Below are 20,393 nucleotides of genomic sequence, written 5' to 3' on the forward strand. Positions count from 1 at the left end.
AATATTTACTTTGGGAAAATTTGCTTAACAGCCTATTTTTTCTGAAATGTACCTGCTACAGCATGACATCCACATTATTTGTTTATTGCTCAAAATTAAACTAAGCAAGGATCAACTTCAAATTTAGTGTAAAAATCCTTCTGGCAACTTGCCCTAGATGACTTAGGAGGTAAGGAAGTAATGAATTGCTAAAAGACCCTCTGAGTTTTATTTCTTCCCAACTTAATAAGAGAGGAATCTAACAAGGGTAGAATTAGAGTTCTAATTTTTTTCAGCTGACAGGAGAACTCACACACACAAAAAAAAAAAGACGGAGAGGGCACAAAGAGAGGGAAAAGATGGTAGATTTTTCTCTGGACCCATGAAACAGGAGGGAGACAGTGGTCAATAGCAGCAAGATCTCAAATCCAAACTTCCCAGGGAGAATGAAACGTCAAACCTAAATGAATACAAAGAGGTATAAAGATTATGTTTTCATTTGATTATTTGTTTGGTTGTTTTTGTGCGTACTCTCTCAAGTGGTTGGAGTGCTAAAGTTATTAAAAAAAAAAACAGAAAATATTGATGCTCCTTGTCCTTTTTCTACCTTCTTTGAACTGGGTGTTCTTGGCACCTGTTTCTAAGCATGCTTCTTTTTTTTGCTGTATTAAAAACTTAGTTTTATTTCTTATAAAAACATTTGTTGGACCTTGCCCTGCATATTTTCTTGTATACGTTTGAGGCATGAAGGAAAGGAAAACTCTGGGGTCTACCTAGGAAACAATGACTCTTCTTCGTGCAAATGGGGATACCATCTCCCTTATCCATTGTAAGAGAGTTTATTTTTTTTTCTCAAATTGACTATCCTGGTCCATTCATATGTTTCATAATTATAATGCTAAGGACAAAATTACAACAGACTTTGGTCCCTTAAATCTGCCCCCTTTAGACAACAAACCTAAACCTGTTGAGATTCCTAATGGCTACAAGAGTATTTTTGTTATCATGTTATTATAAGCACCAGTAATAACCATATTCTGCTAAGGTTCCCCTTATTTTGCTGTTCTTTAAGAAAAGAAAAAAGCAGCAATATCCTGTTGAACATGCATCAGAACAGATGGTCAATGTCAGAAGCTTTAAAAAAATATCAGTACAAAAAACAGGGATTCATGACTGTTGATGCAAAGGAACAGCCACTGGCTTATCTTGGGGCAAGTTGTGTTTGCATAGAGTATAAAGGGTTTCCCAGGGTTTGTTTTATTTTGTATACTTCACAGATCACTCTGCCTCTTTATTTTGACTCTGATGTTGTACAGCATCCTCACCTGCTGAGAGGTAGAGTTCCCTGAAAGCATCTTGAATCAACCCTGAAGGCCTTCAGTGAAGCTCTGTAGTGATTTTTGCTATTTCTCTTCTTTTCTTCCTTTTTTGTTGGTTCTACAGATGCTAAAGAGGGCTCTCAGTAGCATGCTGAGCATGCGCTGGGAAGGGAGCAGTTACAGGATCATGTTGGTATTTAACAATGACTATAGAAGGTTTTTGGAAAATCATTGACAAGGAATGCATGGCATTAAAAACTATACATTGAAAACTATTAAGCAAGAGTATTTTGTTTTTAAATTTAATATATTGATAATTATTTCAATAAAATTGTTTTCTATTGAGATAGTATTTTAGTCAGTTGATAGACAATAAATGTTTATTAAGTACTGTAATGGGAATGTAAATTTATGTTGTTGCCATCTTTCTAAGACTATATTGTGTAAGATCTTCCCTGCCCCTAGGCCCTTTGATAGGTTTAAGTGCACCTGGAGCCTGTGGCAGGAGGCTTGATTTTCAGGAGATATTTTGTGATTAGGCAGTGGGTCAAAAGGATTGTTATATTCTCGGACCTGGGAGAAGGCTATATGAACTCTGATGTGAGGCTTTGCTTTGGGGCACACTTTGAGAAGTGTTGTGTGATTTGCTCAGACAAGACTCTGGACAGCCATTGAGAGACCCCCAAATTTGAAAAACCCAGATGTTGATGCTTCCCTCTCTGGTAACTGACTAGGTATAGATGTAATGGTTGGACAGCTGGAGGCCTGTCTGCTTGATGTGTTTGTTTCTCTGTCTTCTTGTAATTTCTGCTTGTAACCTCTGTGTACTCTGAAGTTTGGGGTGCTTACTTTTTCCCCTGAATTAGGTATATGATATGTTTGATTGATTAAAGCAAGATTGTTAACCCATTTTGAGTTGCTTTCCTTTAGAAAAGCAGATCTAAGAATCTATGTTGGCAGCCACCCTGGGGATGCTGGGGTGCTTGCTGCTCCGAGTACATACATAATGTGCCAGTCATTGTGCTAAGTATTGGGGACATGAAAAGAAACAAAAGATAGTCCCTGCCCTCAAAGAGCTCACCATCTCATGGAGGGAATAACAAGAAAACGAATATGTACAAGCAAGCTACGTATGGGATGAAAAGAACGTCATTCAAAGAGGGGAGGCACTAGAATTAAGAGGCATTAGGAAAAGCTTCCTGTGGAAGAAGGAATTTTAATTGGGACTTGAAGGAATTCAGGGAAGCTAATAAGCAGAGAAAGGGAAGGAGAATATTGTAAGTATGTGGGACAGTCAGAGAAAGTGTCCAAAGCTGAAAGATGGAGTGTCTTATCATTGAACAGAGAGGAAGCCAGTGTCAGTGGATTGAAGAATATGTGTTGGTGATTAATATATAAGAAGACTGAAAAGGCAGGAGGGGACTAAGCTATGAAGGGCTTTTTAATCCAAATAAAGGATTTTATATTTGGTACCAGAGATAATAGGGAGAATCTGGAGTTTATTGAGTAGGGGGATGATACAATCAGACCTGTACTTTAGAAAATACAAATGCACCAAGTCCACAAAGTATCAATTTTGCATCGTTTTTTTTTATCATTAATAACTTGGTGAACTCTCAGTTAAGCTTGATTAGCATTGGAAGCCAGAGAGTTTCTTTGATGGATCACTATACAGAATGATTAATTGCTTTTAACCTTACTTACTGGATCCTGCTGATTCTGGAATCCCTTCATGGGAGAGAATGTAGAATATAAATATTCTATAAAACAATGTGGTTCCTATTGTTTTATTTAAATAAATGATCCTGAAATAATAACCCAAGACAAATATGGCAAATACACACCATAAAAGTATGGTCCTGACCTGCATCTGTTGCTCTAGCTCCTTTCCTTCAAGGAGTGCTACCTTTCCAGGGCAAAGTACTTGAATTATATATTGAATTAAATGGAGGTTTTATCAGCCTATGCTTACTCCCTACCTTTCCCAAATTGGAAGTCATTTAGGTATAACCCCAGAAGACAGTGACATTTGACTTTAATTTGACACATTGGTTAGGTTATCACCTATTATAACATGGTTTCATACATCACATAAAGGCTGATCATGATAATTTTTGTGGCCCTATTGGCTTTTAGGATTCTGCAATTATATAATAAATGAGGCATTGCTACTGGACTCTACTAAGAATTGTATATCCTTCATTATTTTCTCTCTTTATTTTCTCTTCCATTATTATAATCAATCACAGAGTTATAACTAGGAATTTTTGTGCTCTAGGCAAGAACTGCAATTCAGGAAAGTGGAACGAAGTAGCCCTTCATTGAAGAGACCAGTATAGTTAGTACCTAGTTAGCAAAACTAAGATAGGAAGCTAAGAGAGGGCTGACAGGAGCAAGCTCTTTTCTTACATCACTTAATTTTCCTCTCTCTTCTAGAAGGAAAACCAATCCTTGGGCACTGGCATGAAGCTATGACTAGTAAAGATGGGAGTAGAAGTAGGGGAGATGAAGAGAGGAGTTCAAGTCAGTCCAATATTTCTGACAAACCCTTTTGTTTAGATTCAGATGAATCAATGCACATGCTCTCTAATGTTGATAGCCTAGAGACAACCCCTAGTCTCCTGACACTAGTTATAGCTCTTATCAAACATAAGGTCTCAAAAGGCATAATTCATTGACCATCTGTCATCTATTCCATCACCCAGATACTCACTAGTTGTGACTTCTGAGATTTATAACTCCTTTTCAACTCATCAATTCTATATCTAGTGCAGTAACTTCTGAAATATTTTATCATGAACTAAAATTATATAGTATAGGAAGTACTGAAGTAGATAGGAAGCCATTTTTGTAAGTCAGATGGACTTCATATTTACCAGAGAGGCTTATATGAACTGATTCTGAGTGAGAAGAGTAGAGCCAGGAGGAATTGGTACACAACGTATTTGTAGACACAACGTATGTGTGACGACCAACTTTGATAAACTGGACTCTTCTCAGCAATGCAGAGTCATAAATCAACCCCAAAAGACTCATGATGAAGAGAGATGTTTACATCCAGAGAAAGAACTGAGATTGAACCCAGATTGAAGCAAACTACCTGCCCTTTTTTGTTTGCTTGTTTGGTTTTGTTTCCTCTTTCCCATTCTTCATTCCATATGTTACAATCCTTCTTTATAACCTGACTAATGCCTAATGTGAAAATATTTGCAGATACTATACTTGAATTGTGGTGATGAATCTTGTAAACTAAAAGTAAACAAATTAATAAAGACCAAAAAACAAATTTTTATAGTACAGGAAGTAGTGCAGTAGATAGCAAGCCATCTTTTTCAAGTCAGTGCTGAACAATGCTTGAATCACATACATATTGAACAAAGTCTGACATCACAATTCCAGCACTTTATTTCTTAGGGGAACTTGGGGAAAACGGATAGGACATTAGCTTTGTATTGCTATTGGAAAGGTATCTGATACTTCTAGTTTTAACCACTAAATTCCGGAATGAAGCTAAGAAAACTGTGTTGGGGATGTCCCATAGGCCAGATAGAAGATTATAGTAATCAAAAATTCTTATTGCCAAGGGCAGGGAGTTGCTTTAAAAGAGACACACTAATAAAATAGATTGGTTGGAACTTATGGTTAAGATATTCAAAGGTAATTGTTCAATCCAGTATTGCTGCATAAATAGGATTTAGCATATGTATACAATGTTGGATACATTATGCACATTTTTAACATTTTAAGAATTGTGTATTTTATTTATGTAAGAAAAATAGCTGTTAGCATTATATGTCTATGTTATCAGGATACACCTCAAGTACTCTGAATGAATATATAACAGCAATAGAAATAGAGAATACTATGTTACAGGTCTCAGGTGCCTGTATTGCTATTCTTACTGAGCTAGAAAACCACACAGGGACAGTGTGAAATTGTGGCAAGAGTGATCTTGGGCAAGTCACTTAATATTTCTAGGTATCAGTTGTCTCATCTATAAAACATTGCAGTGAAGTGAGGAGGCTGAAGTAGATGACATCCAAGAGCCTATATAGGTCTAAATCTGTGATTCAGTGTGATGCCAATACCAGTGACTGGGGGGCTTAATTAAAATAAATATCTTCAAAGATGACCTCTAGAAAAAGCAGTAATTCTTTATTTTGAATAAATTTGAGCTCTAAATAAATGATTGCATAAACAAACTATATTTACTTAAAAAGATTAAATGGAAGAATATGGGAATTAAATATTTAAGATTAATTTCAATATATAGATAGTTTTGGAGAGCAGAATAATAAACTTAATTTCTAACACATGGCTTTAATGAGTAAGCATTCTCTACAGAAGCCAGGATGGTTATATGAAAAAGTTCCACCTCCAACCCCTCCCAGGATATCACATCTCTTACTTTGTCATTAGATGAAGGGGCATGGTAGACTGAAAAGAAAAAATTTTGCTCTACGTTGACTGTTTCCATCTCTAAAACTATGATTTTTTTCAGCCTAGAATAAAAATGTTTCAAAAATGATTTAGGATTTGTCAATATTTCTCAACATGTCAACATGCCTTTGAAAGGCAAGAAACATAGAGAATAGTGATCAGTTCTCAGCAGTGTTCAATAATGACAAAACAAGAATAACATTAAGGGTGGGGTGGGATATTTAGTTTTACATAAGCAATCCTTTACTGATGGTAAGTAGTGTTGCATACTGGTATAGGTGATGAAGTTACTCATATTAATTTCTATAATCCCTTTCTCAGGAAGTCTTTAAAAATAAGATAAAAAAAAATCTGATCAACAACACAATTATCAAGCACAATTCAAAAAGTCTTATGATGAAGCATGCAGTCTACCTTCTGATGGAGAAGTTGTGGACTCAGTGTGCAGATTAAGAATATACATTTTGGACATACCAATGTGAGAATTTTTTTGCTGTATATGTTACAATGGTTTTATTTTTTATTTTCTTTTTCAATGCAGAGAAAAGGGGAAAAGAAACAAATATATAATTTATTAGTTTAAAAAAAATCCTATCTGGCTACAGTAAAGATAGACCATGTATAGACAGATAGATATATCAAGTGATAGAGAACAGATAGGTAGATAGATGAGAGAGATAAATAAGATCATTTTGGCAGGTGAATGAGAAAGCAGGGAGGCAGAAAGAGAAACAAGTGCCAGAGTGAGAGGGAAGAAGAAAACTAGGGCACCAGATAGGTTGGAAGGAAGACCAAATCTGCCCCAATTCCTGGGTCCTCCAATCCACCACCCCTAAGTTATCAGGCAAGCAAATATGAAATGATCTGGCCAACATCTCACTGTTCAAAGTGTATCAGGAAGTAAAGTTCAGTTTTAGGGATTGAATATCAAGCAAGTGAAAAACTTAGTGACACTTTTTTCTCCAAAATAAGCTTTAGAACTTAATAGTATTTTGAAGGAACTTTTTTTTTTATATAATTTGTTATTCATGATTTAACCTGGAACCATTTAGAAATGTTTTTCCCTGTACCTGAATCCATACACCTCACCAATTAGTTATGATGGACTGGTACCAATTTGCAGAAGAGAAAGTTGGATGAGTATGAGTAAGTTTTAGATGCTAATAAAAGATCTGTGATTCCTAACATAATATTATGATCAACCAACAGCTGGTAGACCTTATTGAAAAACTATAACTTGAAATGTAGCTGTTGATCAAGAAATATAGCATTGTCATAATGTCAGTATAATTCCTTTTACCCTTTCTGTTTTTCTTTCTCTCCCTACTGTCCTATTGATTTTCACCAGGGACTAATCACATTCTGTCCCAATATGTTACAGTGAAAGAGTCAAATCATTGTCTTTTCATGCATAATATTTAATAACAAAGCAACTGTGTTTTTGCCTTCTCTACCATGTGTTTCTTACTCTTGTTTTTTGTGTGTCTGGTTGTTCTAAGATTCTGAAATCAGCTCCCAAAATTTTATTATACTTTTGCCTCTGTGGATTGTAACGTAAATTTATTTTACCATGTTAAGAATTTTTTAAAAAACTATCTACTTTAAAAAAAAGATCAGTTTTCATGGATAGACATACTACCTACAGACTCCTATAAATATGGTTCTACCAATCCAACATTTCTGTTATCCTATGAGAAAAATGTTAAGAATGCTATTGCATGAATATGCATATTTCCAATGTGTATGTGCGTATAAGTTGATGGATGGATAATATAGACACATTTGCAATCCTAAAACTCAGAGAACCAGGATACTAGAGATTGAGTGGAGTCTAGGAACTCAGAAAACAGAAATTGAGTATTTGTTTTATATATGGAGTTTCCTTTAAGTCTACAACATCTTCTGCCATCTTAAGAGAAGGCTATGAATTTGACTCTAAGCATGCATTCAATCTTGCCCTATAAATTCAACAATAAAACATGAATTGACTCAAATATACATTTCTCTGCTACCACCTTATATTTTTAGTGTCCTAGCCACCTACCTCTATCTTGATTGCAACTTATTTCTTCCTCATTTTTATCTCTCAAAATTATTATCTTCTTTCAAGTTTCAGCTCAGGTATTATCTCCTCTATGAAACCTTTCTTGATCTTACTATACAATCTTACTATACAATACAAACAAGGTTCAGCTCAGGTATTATCTCCTCTATGAAACCTTTCTTGATCTTACTATACGATCTCAAAATTATGAAAGCCCGGGGTGGCCAGGTAGCACAGAGTGTAAGAGCACGGGCTCCAGTGTCGGGATGACCTGGATCAACTCCGGGCTCAGATACTCAGCACCACGCCCAGAAATAATAACTGGCCGTGTAACCTTGAGCAAGTTACTTAACCCCGATTGCTTTAAAAAAAAATATATGAAAGCCCTTTTTCTCCTAAAGTTATCTTTTATTTACTAATATGTAGATTTTGAGTCTCCCAATAGAACATAAACTCCTAGAAGGCAGCAGTTATTTTATTTTCATCACTGTGTTGCCAGTTCCCAGCATAGTACTTGCTCATAATAAGTGCTAAATAAGTATCTGGGAAATTAAATTGAGTGAGAATTTCATCACCCTTCAAAGTAATACATGATTTACAGTGTTGTACAACCAACCTGAAATTAAGGATGTTCTTTCTTTGCCACTATTCTACCCACAAGCATACTTTCCTATCCCCTTCTTCCTTTTTCTTTTCCTTGACCAAGAAAAAAAAAATCTTGCTTCCAATCCCAATAGGATCTCAATTTTGACTAATGGTAAATAATTCTTAATGAAGTTAAACCCTATAAAGTATAGGCTTTTCCACAAGTTATTTGTATTTCAACAATAGAACTGAAATTTGAAAATTAGAAAGTCTTTAAGACCCAAAGAAATAGAACAATAGTAATGGCATGATGATTGCATAGCTTGGTATTTTGGGACTAGTAAGCCATTTTATCACCCTTCTAAATACTATAAATATGCCAGTTTTGTGAATTAACAAATAAGTTGAAATGAATTTGGTACAAGAATTCTTACATTTTTGTTTACAGTCTTAATTTCTAATTTTCAAGAATGACTTTTTATTACTCTTTAACCAGATCAAGCATATTGCTTTCCCCTATTCCTTTATGCCATCGGTTTACACACACACACACACACACACACACACACACACACACACACATATATATATATATATATATATATATATCCATATTTACTGTTCATTCAGTCAATCCTATACAACCCTTTGTGACCATGTGAACCATAGCATACCAATACTGACAATGGGATTTTCTTGACAAAGATCCTCTAGTGGCTTGCAATTTCCTTCTCCAGTTAATTAAAGCAAATAGAGGGTAAGTGACTTGCCCAGAGTCACATAGCTAATAAATATCTGAGGTCAAATTTAAACTCAGATCTTCCTGACTCTAGGCCCAGTGTACTATCTATTGAGCCTCCTAGCTACCTCCAGAGCTATCTATATCTACCTCTATAAATCTTTTTGTTTATCCATATCTATATAGATTTGGTATAGATATACACACTGGAAAACAATGAACATACCAGGAACCTTGCTATAAGTCTCATGTCTCCTAAAATTTTGATATATCCATCTTTGATGATAAAAATGATCATAAGAGGTAAAGTAAGAAATGTCTGGACAATTGAACCAGTAATTCACCTTTATTTCCTCTTGTTATAAAATGTTCCCTTTCTTCCTAATAGTACTGGGGATGAAGAAAACACATTTTCACCACATTATTCAATCTTGTACTAGAAATGCTAGCTTTAATAATAAGGCAAGAAAAAGAAATTGAAGGAATTGGAACAGGCAAGGAGGACACAAAATTACCATTTTCTATGTAATAAGGTGATATACTTAAAGATTCATAGATAATCAGCTAAAAATTAATTGAAGAAATTAATAATTTTAGCCAAGTTGCAGAATATAAAATAAACCCACATGTCATCAGTATTTCTATACTTTACCAACAAAGTCCAGTGGTAAGCAATAGAAGGAGAAATTAAATGTAAAATAATTGTAGAGAATAGATAATACTTTGGAGTATTCCCACCATGACAAACCCAGGGACTATATGGACACAATTACAAAAAAAGGCATAAATAAAGTTAGACCTAAATGATGGTAAAAAATAATAATTACTCATGGGTAGACTGAGTCCAAACAATAAAAAAATGACAATTCTGTCTGAGTGAATTATCAAAATTATTTTATAGATCTAGTAAAATAATAACAAAATATTTATAAAGAAAAAAGGTTCAATAATATCAAGGGAATAACTTTTTAAAGTTGAAGGAATTTGGCATACCCATATCAGATCTCAAACTATTAAAAAGCAGTAGTCATTAAAACAGTCTAGTACTAGCTGAAATAGAGTAAGTGATCAGTGGAATAGATTAGGTACACAAGTTATACTAGTAAATGACCATAGTAATTTAGCATTTGATAAGCCCGAGAAGGCAAGCTTTGGGGACAAAAACTCACCATTTGACAAAAACTGCTGAGAAAATTTGGAAAACAATATGACAAAATCTAGCCATAGATCAATATGTAAGGGACGTATTTTAAGAATATAGGTGACAAAAGATATACATAAAATATTCTCCCTATTTCAAACCTAGTAAAATGTTAAAAATCATAAAATATGAGAATTGTCAATTTTGGTAGTATTATGGAAAGAAAGATATATCATTAGTATATCGTTGGTGGAGCTACAAATTGTATCAAACATTCTGGAAGTCAATATGAAGTAATATGATAAGAAAGTATCTAAAATGACTCATCCTGTGACCTAGTCATCCCATTGATGGGCATATACCCAAAGCAGGTCAAATATGGAAATTTCCTGTGCACAATAAAATCTTTCTAGCAGCACTTCTCTAGTAGTAAATCTGGGTAAAAAAAAAAGTAGGTATCCAACAATTTTGATATTATTAAACACATTGTATAAACAAATGTAATTCCTATAATTATCTATGTGTACAGGTTAAATTTCTATAAAACCTAATTAAGGCAACATAAAGAGATTTAGGAAATAGTGGGTAAAAAGTAAAAGTGTTATAGATTTGTTTTCTGTTATTTTAATATATTTCTTTAAAAATCATTTTTGAAACTTGCCAGTCAAATTTCAGTTCAGAAATGAGGATTCAAAAATCATATGCAAGAATGTATTTAAATATGCTGAATATAAAGATTGAATTTCCAGTCACCAAAAGTTTAGTAATTGCTTATTGTATTAGTTTAGATGCCAGTACTGCATATGCTGTGCATATTCTGATTTTATTAAAATAAAAAGTTGAACTGAAAAAAAATTAAGAACAGAGATAGTGGGGATATAGATAGAAAAAAATCAGGAAAGAAAGAATTGGTGCTGGAAATCACTTCAAAGTAGGCAGCTGACAAAAAACCTATAAAGGATAAAGCACTAGTTAGAGAGGAACAGAATGAGAAGAGAGGTCACTGAGAACACTTCTTTTACTAAACTTTAGTCCTTTAATTGATCCCTTTATTTCTCTCAAATACTCATACACACACACACACACACACACACACATAAATCACACAAGCAGATTCAGGATCCTTGAATCATAATTTTGATAGGATATATAAGTGACACTAAAGAAAATGATGGAAATTGAGATGTCAATTTCTTAGTCACCCTCTTCAGGCATTGGAGTAAGGTAGGGCACTGTCACTCAGTAGGGCAGTGATTTGCCATTTGGGAAACTGTAGTACATGGGTACTACTGGATTTTACTACTTCATAACAAATCATATATAATAAGAATATTATATAATATGATATAATAATAAGAAATTATGATTTTGAGTTATTCAGAGAAATATAGGTAGACTTTTATAAACTCAAATTGAAGTAAGCCATTAAACAGTATACCACATGACTACAACAATACAAATATTGAAGAGCAATAAAAACAACTATAAAAAATGAACAATGTTGGGGGGGCTAGGTGGCACAGTGAGTAGAGCACCAGCCCTGGAGTCAGCAGGACCTGGGCTCCAATCCGGCCTCAGACACTTAACACACAAACAAAAAAACTAGCCTTGTGACCTTGGGCAAGTCACTTAACCCTAATTGCCCTACCCTCCCCCCTCCAAAAAAAGCAAAAAAAAAATTGCAAATTTAAAAAAATGAACAGTGTATATAATTAAATGATAAGGAATTGATCCAGAGAAAACATAAGAAAAATGAAATTATCTCTCTTACTTTACAGATTTGAGTCTGTGTAGCAGCAAGCACCCCAGCATCCCCAGGGTGGCTGCCAACACAGGTTCTTGGATCTGCTTTGATAAAGGAAAGCAACTCAAAATGGGTTAACAAGCTTACTTTAATCAGTCAGATATGTATCGTTCACCTAGTTCAGGGGAAAAAGGTCAGCACCCCGAACTTCAAAGTATACAGACAGAATTATCAAGACAAAAACAGATCAAGTAGACAGATTTCCAAATTGTCAAACCATTACACCCATACCAAACAACATCTGGGTTTCAAAGCCGGGGGGGCTCTGGACAATGGCTTTCCAGAGTTTCATCTGATCAAGTCACAGAACACTTCTCAAAGTGAGCCCCAAAACAAAGCTACACATCAGGGCTTATATAGCCTGCTCCTGGCTCAGAGAATGTAACAACCTTATTGACTCACTGGCCAATCAAGAAGTATCTACTGAAAAACAAGCCTCCCACCCCAGGCTCCAGGTGCACTTTAGCCTAGGGGCAGGGAAGATTTTCAAAATTTACATTCCCATTACAGTCTATAAGGTATAACTATAACTATATATACACATATATACATACATACATATATAAAACTGCATATAACTATATATGTATGTATACACACAGACACATATGATAACTGTAGAACATTGCATTCATTCTATGACTACTTGGTTATTGTGGTCTTTAGTTGTGTGTTGTGCTAAACTTTCTCTCTCTCTGTCTCTGTCTCTCTGTCTCTCTCCCCCTCTCCATTCCCCCCCCTTATTACAAAGGATAGATTTCTTGATAGAGGATAGAGTAGAGAATGAGGAGCTATAAAAAAGCTAGCAATATTTTAAATGTTGTAGTTACTAATTGTATAATCATATTATATTATATTATATTATATTATATTATATTATATTATATTATATTATATTATATTATATTATATTATATTATATTATATTATATTATATTATATTATATTATATTATATTATATTATAGTATTGTGTTGCATTGCGTTGCGTTGCGTTGCATTGTATAGTATTACATTATATTATATTATATTATATTATATTATATTATATATCCATATATATATATAACATGGATACATATACATATGGACAATGTATCTTCAACAAGTAGAATTAAAACAGGGAGTCTAGAAATTAGTAGAATGGGCAATATGCTAAAGATTTTCCATTTCAAGTAAAGATTAAAGGAAGATTCATTAGCCTGCTGCTGATGTCATACCTGATCATTCCCCTTTAGGGCAAAAAACATACAGTATTCCTATATTCCTGACTGATATAAATTGTTTTAGCCTCCATACTGAGTGTTGGTACATTCTCCACTAGATGAAGGATAAATGATGCATATGTTAAGGGTGGGGCGAAATCTAGCTTCCAAAATTTAACAAATGTTTATTAAGTATCAATTATTTATAAGAGAATGAGTAAGACAGTGGGTTCTAGTAATCATAGGAGCATAGATTGGAGTTGAAAGGGAAATTAAAGTTTATTTATGCCAGATTCCTCAAGAGGAATCAGGGGCTGATGTGGTAAAGCTACTTCTCCCAGGTTAAACAACTAGTGGCAAAGCCAGAATTTGAACTAATTTTCTTTGACTACTAATCATTTGTTCTGTCCACTACCCTATACATCTGTCACAATTCTTTTACCCATTGATCATACAGTTTAACAGTGGGTCTTAAAAAATATATGAACAAATTATAATTGATAATATTACTGAAGTTGAAGGCTAGTTCATTATATTAGGGTAATCACAGGTATGGACCCCGCCCCCAAAATTAAGAGGACAAAAATTGTTAGAGGCTATGATAGATCTACATTCCTTCTTGGTAAAACACTTAAGATTACATGTTCATTAATCTTAATGTTTATTATATAAACATATTATAACATTATATAAATAAAGAAGACACTACTGTTTTGTTTTGGTTTTTGACTTGGCCTTCTAATTGCCTTCAATGTTGGGGGAGGGGTTATTATGAAAATTCTGGCAGACCCTTAACTACAGTTCAGCAAACCTAATGTGAGCTGCACATCATCAATAACAAATTAATATAAGTGACAAATCCTTATTAATTAAAGTAGTGCTCATTTGCTTTCCATCAAATGTTAATATTTTAACAGAATCTCTTCTATTTAGTTGAATGAGTTAAGAAGGTCTGTATAGTTAAAAACCATTCTCTAGTAAGTGTTCAAATGTTTATTATTTTGAGCTTAATATCTATACAATTATGCCTGTGGTTAGATATAGTAGGAATAATTTAGCTGGTAGTACTTTAATCTGTGATAACTCTCATTTGAGTCAGGTACCACAGCAATATTACTGTTGACTCAGCAACACTTGGAAACTTTGGGCTTTCCAAATAATAACCAAAACCATAAAACGCTGTTATTACATCTCTTCAAAACTGTCACAAGTGAAATTGTTTGTAAGAGTGCCTCCCCCTCCCTGGATGTGCCTTATTATTCAATTGAGTATTTTTAATTGTCTGTTAATGCATGATTATGGTAGCAGAAAAAGTACAAAATACAAAGTAATTTTTAAAATGCTCCTGAACCCTTCAAGAACTCAGGCTTTATGTTAATTATTTAAAAAAAATAAGAGTATGTATACTCATTAGGTTATTAATTCCTTTGATCTCCCTCTACTAAACCATACATAAGTCCCACCACCTCTCTAATCACAATCCCTACTCATTTATTGAACAGATATACCAAACAGATGTATATCTTTCAGGAATTCTTTTTTTCTAAATCCATAATCCTTTTCAGAAACTTGAAAGATGGAGTAGGTAGGTACACGTTGTAAAACTGTGGCAGATGTGGAACTGGTGGAGAAGATATAAAAGGAAAAAAAAAAAACTGCTTTCCCAGAATGCAGTCATCCAAAGCAATATGAGTGAGGATTGCTGTGCAAGGGAAAAAGGTCACCCATGGAATAATGGATCATAGATTTAGACCAGAAAGGGACCTTAGAGACTATCTAATCCAAAATGTAATTTTACAATGAGGAAAATAAGGCTCAGAAAGGTGACTTGCCCAAGGTTCCAAAAGTAGTAAGTAGCAGAACTGATATTTAAGAACTGACTCTCTGATTTCAAAATCAGAACTCATTTCATTGTACTAAAATATCTGGCAGTCACAAAAAGAAGTAGCTTCCAGATTTTGTTTCCAGGTTAACAGTAAGGAGCTCTGCTAAGGACAGGGCTGTGGAGCAACAGCTAGAATCCAACAGAATTATAGGCAGCAACAATAGTAGTAGACAAAAGCTGCAGGGCCATTGACACACCATCAGATAAGAGAAAACCAAATAGTTATAGAAATGGGACAGCAGCAAACAGGTCTAATAACTGGCAAACAGAGGTATAAGAATGTATAAAGAAGGGGCAGCCAGGTGGTGTAGTGAGTAAGAGAGCCAGGCCCAACATCGGGAGACCCGGGATTGGTTCTGGCCTCAGATACTTAACACCCACACAAAATAACTGGCTGTGTAACTTTGAGTGAGTTACTTAATCCTGATTGCTTTAAAAAAAAGAATGTATAAAGAAAGATAGGGAAACTATATTGTATGTCAGCCATATTAATCAATATTCTTTTAGACTATTAAAATAGCTAGATAATATAAGGTTAGGAAATGACAAGTTGGTGGACTTAGAAAAATATGGAAAGATTCAGACTTATGGAGGAAAAGGTTATCCAGAAAAACATAGGAAAAATGCAGTATAGTCTTGCATTAATGCAAGTAAATATATGTCTATATATGAGTATGATAATAGATATCTAAGCATATGTATGTATATGTGAATGTATGTATGTATGTATGTGTATGTATCTTTGCATGTATGTGTTAAAATGTATAAATTTGTATATGTATAAGCATGTTTCTATGTGTATATGCAAGTATATATGTATATAGATGTATATTACATGCATACGTACACATACATACATACATTTCACTATTGTTTAGATAAATATAAATTTAAACAATTCTGAGGTATTACCTCAAACTTATTAAATTGGTGAATAGGACATAAAAAGCAAATGACAAATGATATTGGGGATGTGGGAAAAATAACACTTTAATGCACTGCTGGTGAAGTTGTAAATGGATACCACCATTCTGTAGCACAATTTGGAACTATGCCCAAAGGGCTACAAAACCATGCTTACTCTTTGACCTAGACAACTAGATCTGTATCCCACAATAGATAAAAAGAAAAGAAAAGGACTTAGATGTACAAAAATATTTATAGCAGCTCTTTTCTGGGGGTAAAGAATTAGAAGTTAAGGGGAAATACATCAGTTGGGGAATGAATGAACCAAGATGAAGTATGTGATTATGATGCAATACTATTGTACTATAAGAAACAATGAGCAGGATATTCTCAGAAAAACCTGGTAAGAGTTGTATGGGTTAATACAAAATGAAATGTACTGTGTATAAATTAACAGCAATATTTTAAATTATGATCAGTTATGAATGACTTGGCTATTCCCAACAATACAGTGATCCCAGAGAAAGAACTGATGGTATTGGAATACAGTTTAAAGCATACTTTTTATTTTTCACCTTATTCACCAGAGGTCTTTTTTTTTGGTCTCTTTTCTTTTACAACATGACTATTATAGATATGTTTTGCATGACTACACATGTATAATTTCTATTGAATTGTTTGCTTTCTCAATGAGAGGGAATGGGGTTTGAGAAAAGGAGAGAACTTGGATCTCAAAATTTTAAAAATGAATGTTAAAAATTGTTTTACATGTAACTGGGGGAAAATAGGATACTAAATAAACCTAAAAAAAAATACAAGTCATTTCCGGATAGATAAGTGGTCAAAGGACATGAACAGGCATGTTGCAGATTATAGTGCCAACATGATATTCACAGCACCTATGGCAGTTATGAATATGCTGCAATAAGTGTAACTTGCAAAATTTAACAGGCTCTCCACATTGAAGACAGAGCCAAAACATTTGTTCAACTACCAGAAAGCTGAGTCCCAACACCAGATAGCCAAATCCATCATAGGGACAAATAAATCTGTGCATCATAATCATGCAGCCATCCCCAAGCCTTCCCTGTGCTAGGGCCTTCCCAAAAATGAACACTTACAGTTTGCTGCCTGTTTCCTCTCTCTTCCTCAGCTCTACATACTCTGACCAACTTCCTCTGGGCTCTGCCCCACCCTTCCTGCTGCACATGCTCCACAAGCTCCTCCTACCAAAGACTCATGTGACCCAGGCTCATGTGACTTAGGCTTTGATGTGACTTAAGTAGGTCATATGGGCCTATTAATGAATGGGAAAGATCTTCCCATTTACATTACCATTACTCAGATGAAGAAATTAAAGCTATCTATAATTATATGAAAAAATGCTCAAAATCACTATCATTTAGAGAAATGAAAATTAAAACAACTCTGAGGTACCACATCACACATATCAAACTGACTAAGCTTACAGAACAAGAAAATAATAAATGTTGGAGAAGATATGGGAAAGTTGGAACACTTTTGGAGAAATTTTGTTGGAGTTTTATACTGATCCAACCTTTCTGGAGAACTCTCTCTAAAGGGCTATAAACTGTGAATGCCTAGGGATAGCTAAGTGGCACAGTGAATAGATCACTGGCCCTGGAATCAGGAGGACCTGAGTTCAAATCCAGCCTCAGACACTTGACACACCAGCCATGCGACTTTGGGCATATCATTTAACCCCAATTGCCTTCCCAAAAGCAAAAAAAAGAAAAAAGAAAAAAAAAAACTGTGCATGCTTTTCAACCCAGCAATACCCTCTTAGGGCTATATCCCAAAGAAATCATCAAAAAGGGAAAAGAATCTACATATACAAAAAATATTTATAGCAGATATTTTTGTGGTATCAAAGAATTAGAAACTGAGTGGATGACTATCAATTGGAGAATTGTAGAACAAGTTGTGTTATATAAATATAACAGAATGCTCTTGTGCGATAAGAAATGATGAGCAGGTAGACTTGAGAAAAACCTGGAAAGACTTCCAAGTACTGTTGCTGAGTGAAGTGAGCAGAACCAGAAGAACATTGTACACAGCAAGAGCAATATTGTTCAAAGATTAATTTAATAGATGATTAACTATGATAAATTTAGCTCTTCTCAGCAATACAATGACCCAAGGTAATTCCAGAAGACTCTTGATGGAAAATTCTAACCATATCCAGACAACGAGCTATGTAGTCTGAATACAGATCAAAGCATACTATTTTCATTTTTTCTCTCCCATGGTTTTTCCCATTTGTTTTGATTCTTCTTTCATAATATGATTTGGAAATATGTTTGATATGATTGTACATGGAAGAACCTATATCAGATTGCTTTCTCTCTTGAGAAAAGGAGTGGGTAAGAAAGGAAAAAAATTTGCAACTCAAAATTTTACAAAAGGGAATGTTGAAAACCATCTTTACATATAATAAAAAAAATAAAATGCTATTAGGAAGAGAAAAAAAAAAAACTAACAACAACAACGAAAAATAAAACCACCAACTCCTCTACAGAATTTCCATGCCATAGTGAAATATTTAGAACTGAACTTTTCTGAAAAGTTCCATGAGTTAAAAAACAAATGGACTAACTCAACTAAATTGTCAATATGTTCATATAAGCAGTCAACAAATGACCAGGGAGAAAAAGCTCAATGTTGGAAGATAATGGAAATTTTAAAAATATATTATAGTAGAATCACATTAATTTGGAACCCACTACCTCAGACTTTTTTTTTTACTATTTTTACATAATCTGGAGATAAGTTTCTATTCTCACTTTATCTGTGGTAAAAAAAAATGTCTGGTAAGCAATTTATAGGTTTAAACAAGATTATGAGGAGAAAGTTAAATATTTTGGGGGAGTAAATTATTTCAAGAACTTCAAAAGTACCCTTCACATATGAATGATTGACATAATTAATATAAACCATTCTTATCTATTCATTAAAGCATATCCCATAAGGAATTTAATTATGCCACATTTACTGAGAAAAATTAGCATACTATTTCATGTTGTTTTATGTATTTCAAGTTCAAAGTAATACAAGTGAATTGCCTTAAAAATACTTAATTCAGAAATTTCCCTAATTCACTTAATCCTTCTAAGTTGGTCTGAATAAATTAGATTAATTCGTATTTAGAAGCTGTAAGCTTAATCATATCATAATCACTATCAGCTGCTTTTCATAAAAACACTTTCTTATCTAAGTTGCATGACCTCTCCATTTCTCCCTGTCACCATCAATCCCTGTAACTTTGCCTTATTTTCTACAACTTTCCCTTTCTCAAAGAGTATTTTGCAACATTTATAATTTTCTAAAGTATATGCTAGGACACTAGTTTGCAAATGCCATACTAAGAAGGGGGATTGTTTGTGCATCTGTGAATTTTCTGAAAGATTTTAGGTTATCCAAATTTTATGCTTTGTTTCCTTATTTTCTGCTACATTACCATATAACTTGTCTAAAAGGAATTTCTTGGGGTTGCTTAGCATGCTTTTGGCAGCTTTATGATTTTATTAAAAAAGCTCAAAGGATTCAAGTTGGGAAGAATTTCAAGAAGATACAAATAAATATGCACAATATATCAAAAATCCTAAAAATGGAAAAAATATGAATGCAAGATGTATTATTTTTCTATGGTCATATTTTGGCCACCAACATTTAGTTAAGTGTTCACATAAGTGAGACAATAGAAACTATATAGGTAAAGGAAAAGTAAATGATTAAACATATCTCTTTCAAATTTAGTAGAATTGAGAGCCCTTAAAAGCCAGAGAAACAGGAGAGAAATGGTGGAAGGGGGTGGAAATAATCATTGAGCTTTAAGTCAAAGGGGGATGAAAAAGAAAACAGTAAAAAAAATTTGGATCAAGAGATAGAAACAGAAATTCCATTTCAAGTACTGTAGACATTATAAAATATTTGATATTCTACTTGCCAAAGCAAATCCAGTGACCATATGAATATAAATACAAAACACTTGTCATACAAATAAAGTTAGATTTAAATAATTGGAAAAATATCAGTTATTCAGGAGTAGGCTGAGCTAATATCATAAAAATTGAATTCTACAGAACTTAATTTACATATTTAGTGCCAAACCAATCAAACTACCAAAAATTATTTTTTAGAGATAGACAAAATAATATCAAAATTTATCTAGAAGAACAAAAGGTCCAGAATATCAAGGGAATTCATGAAAGACAATGCTAGGGAAGGTGGCTTAGCCATATCAGACCTTAAATTGTATTATATAGCAGCAATCATCAAAACCACTTGATCCTGGCTAAGAAATAGAGGGGTAGATCAGTAGAACAG

The sequence above is a fragment of the Petaurus breviceps genome, unplaced genomic scaffold (assembly GCF_028583685.1).
Source record: "Petaurus breviceps papuanus isolate PSGF00001 unplaced genomic scaffold, PetGlider_PUasm1.0 90804, whole genome shotgun sequence".
Classification (NCBI taxonomy): Eukaryota; Metazoa; Chordata; class Mammalia; order Diprotodontia; family Petauridae; genus Petaurus; species Petaurus breviceps.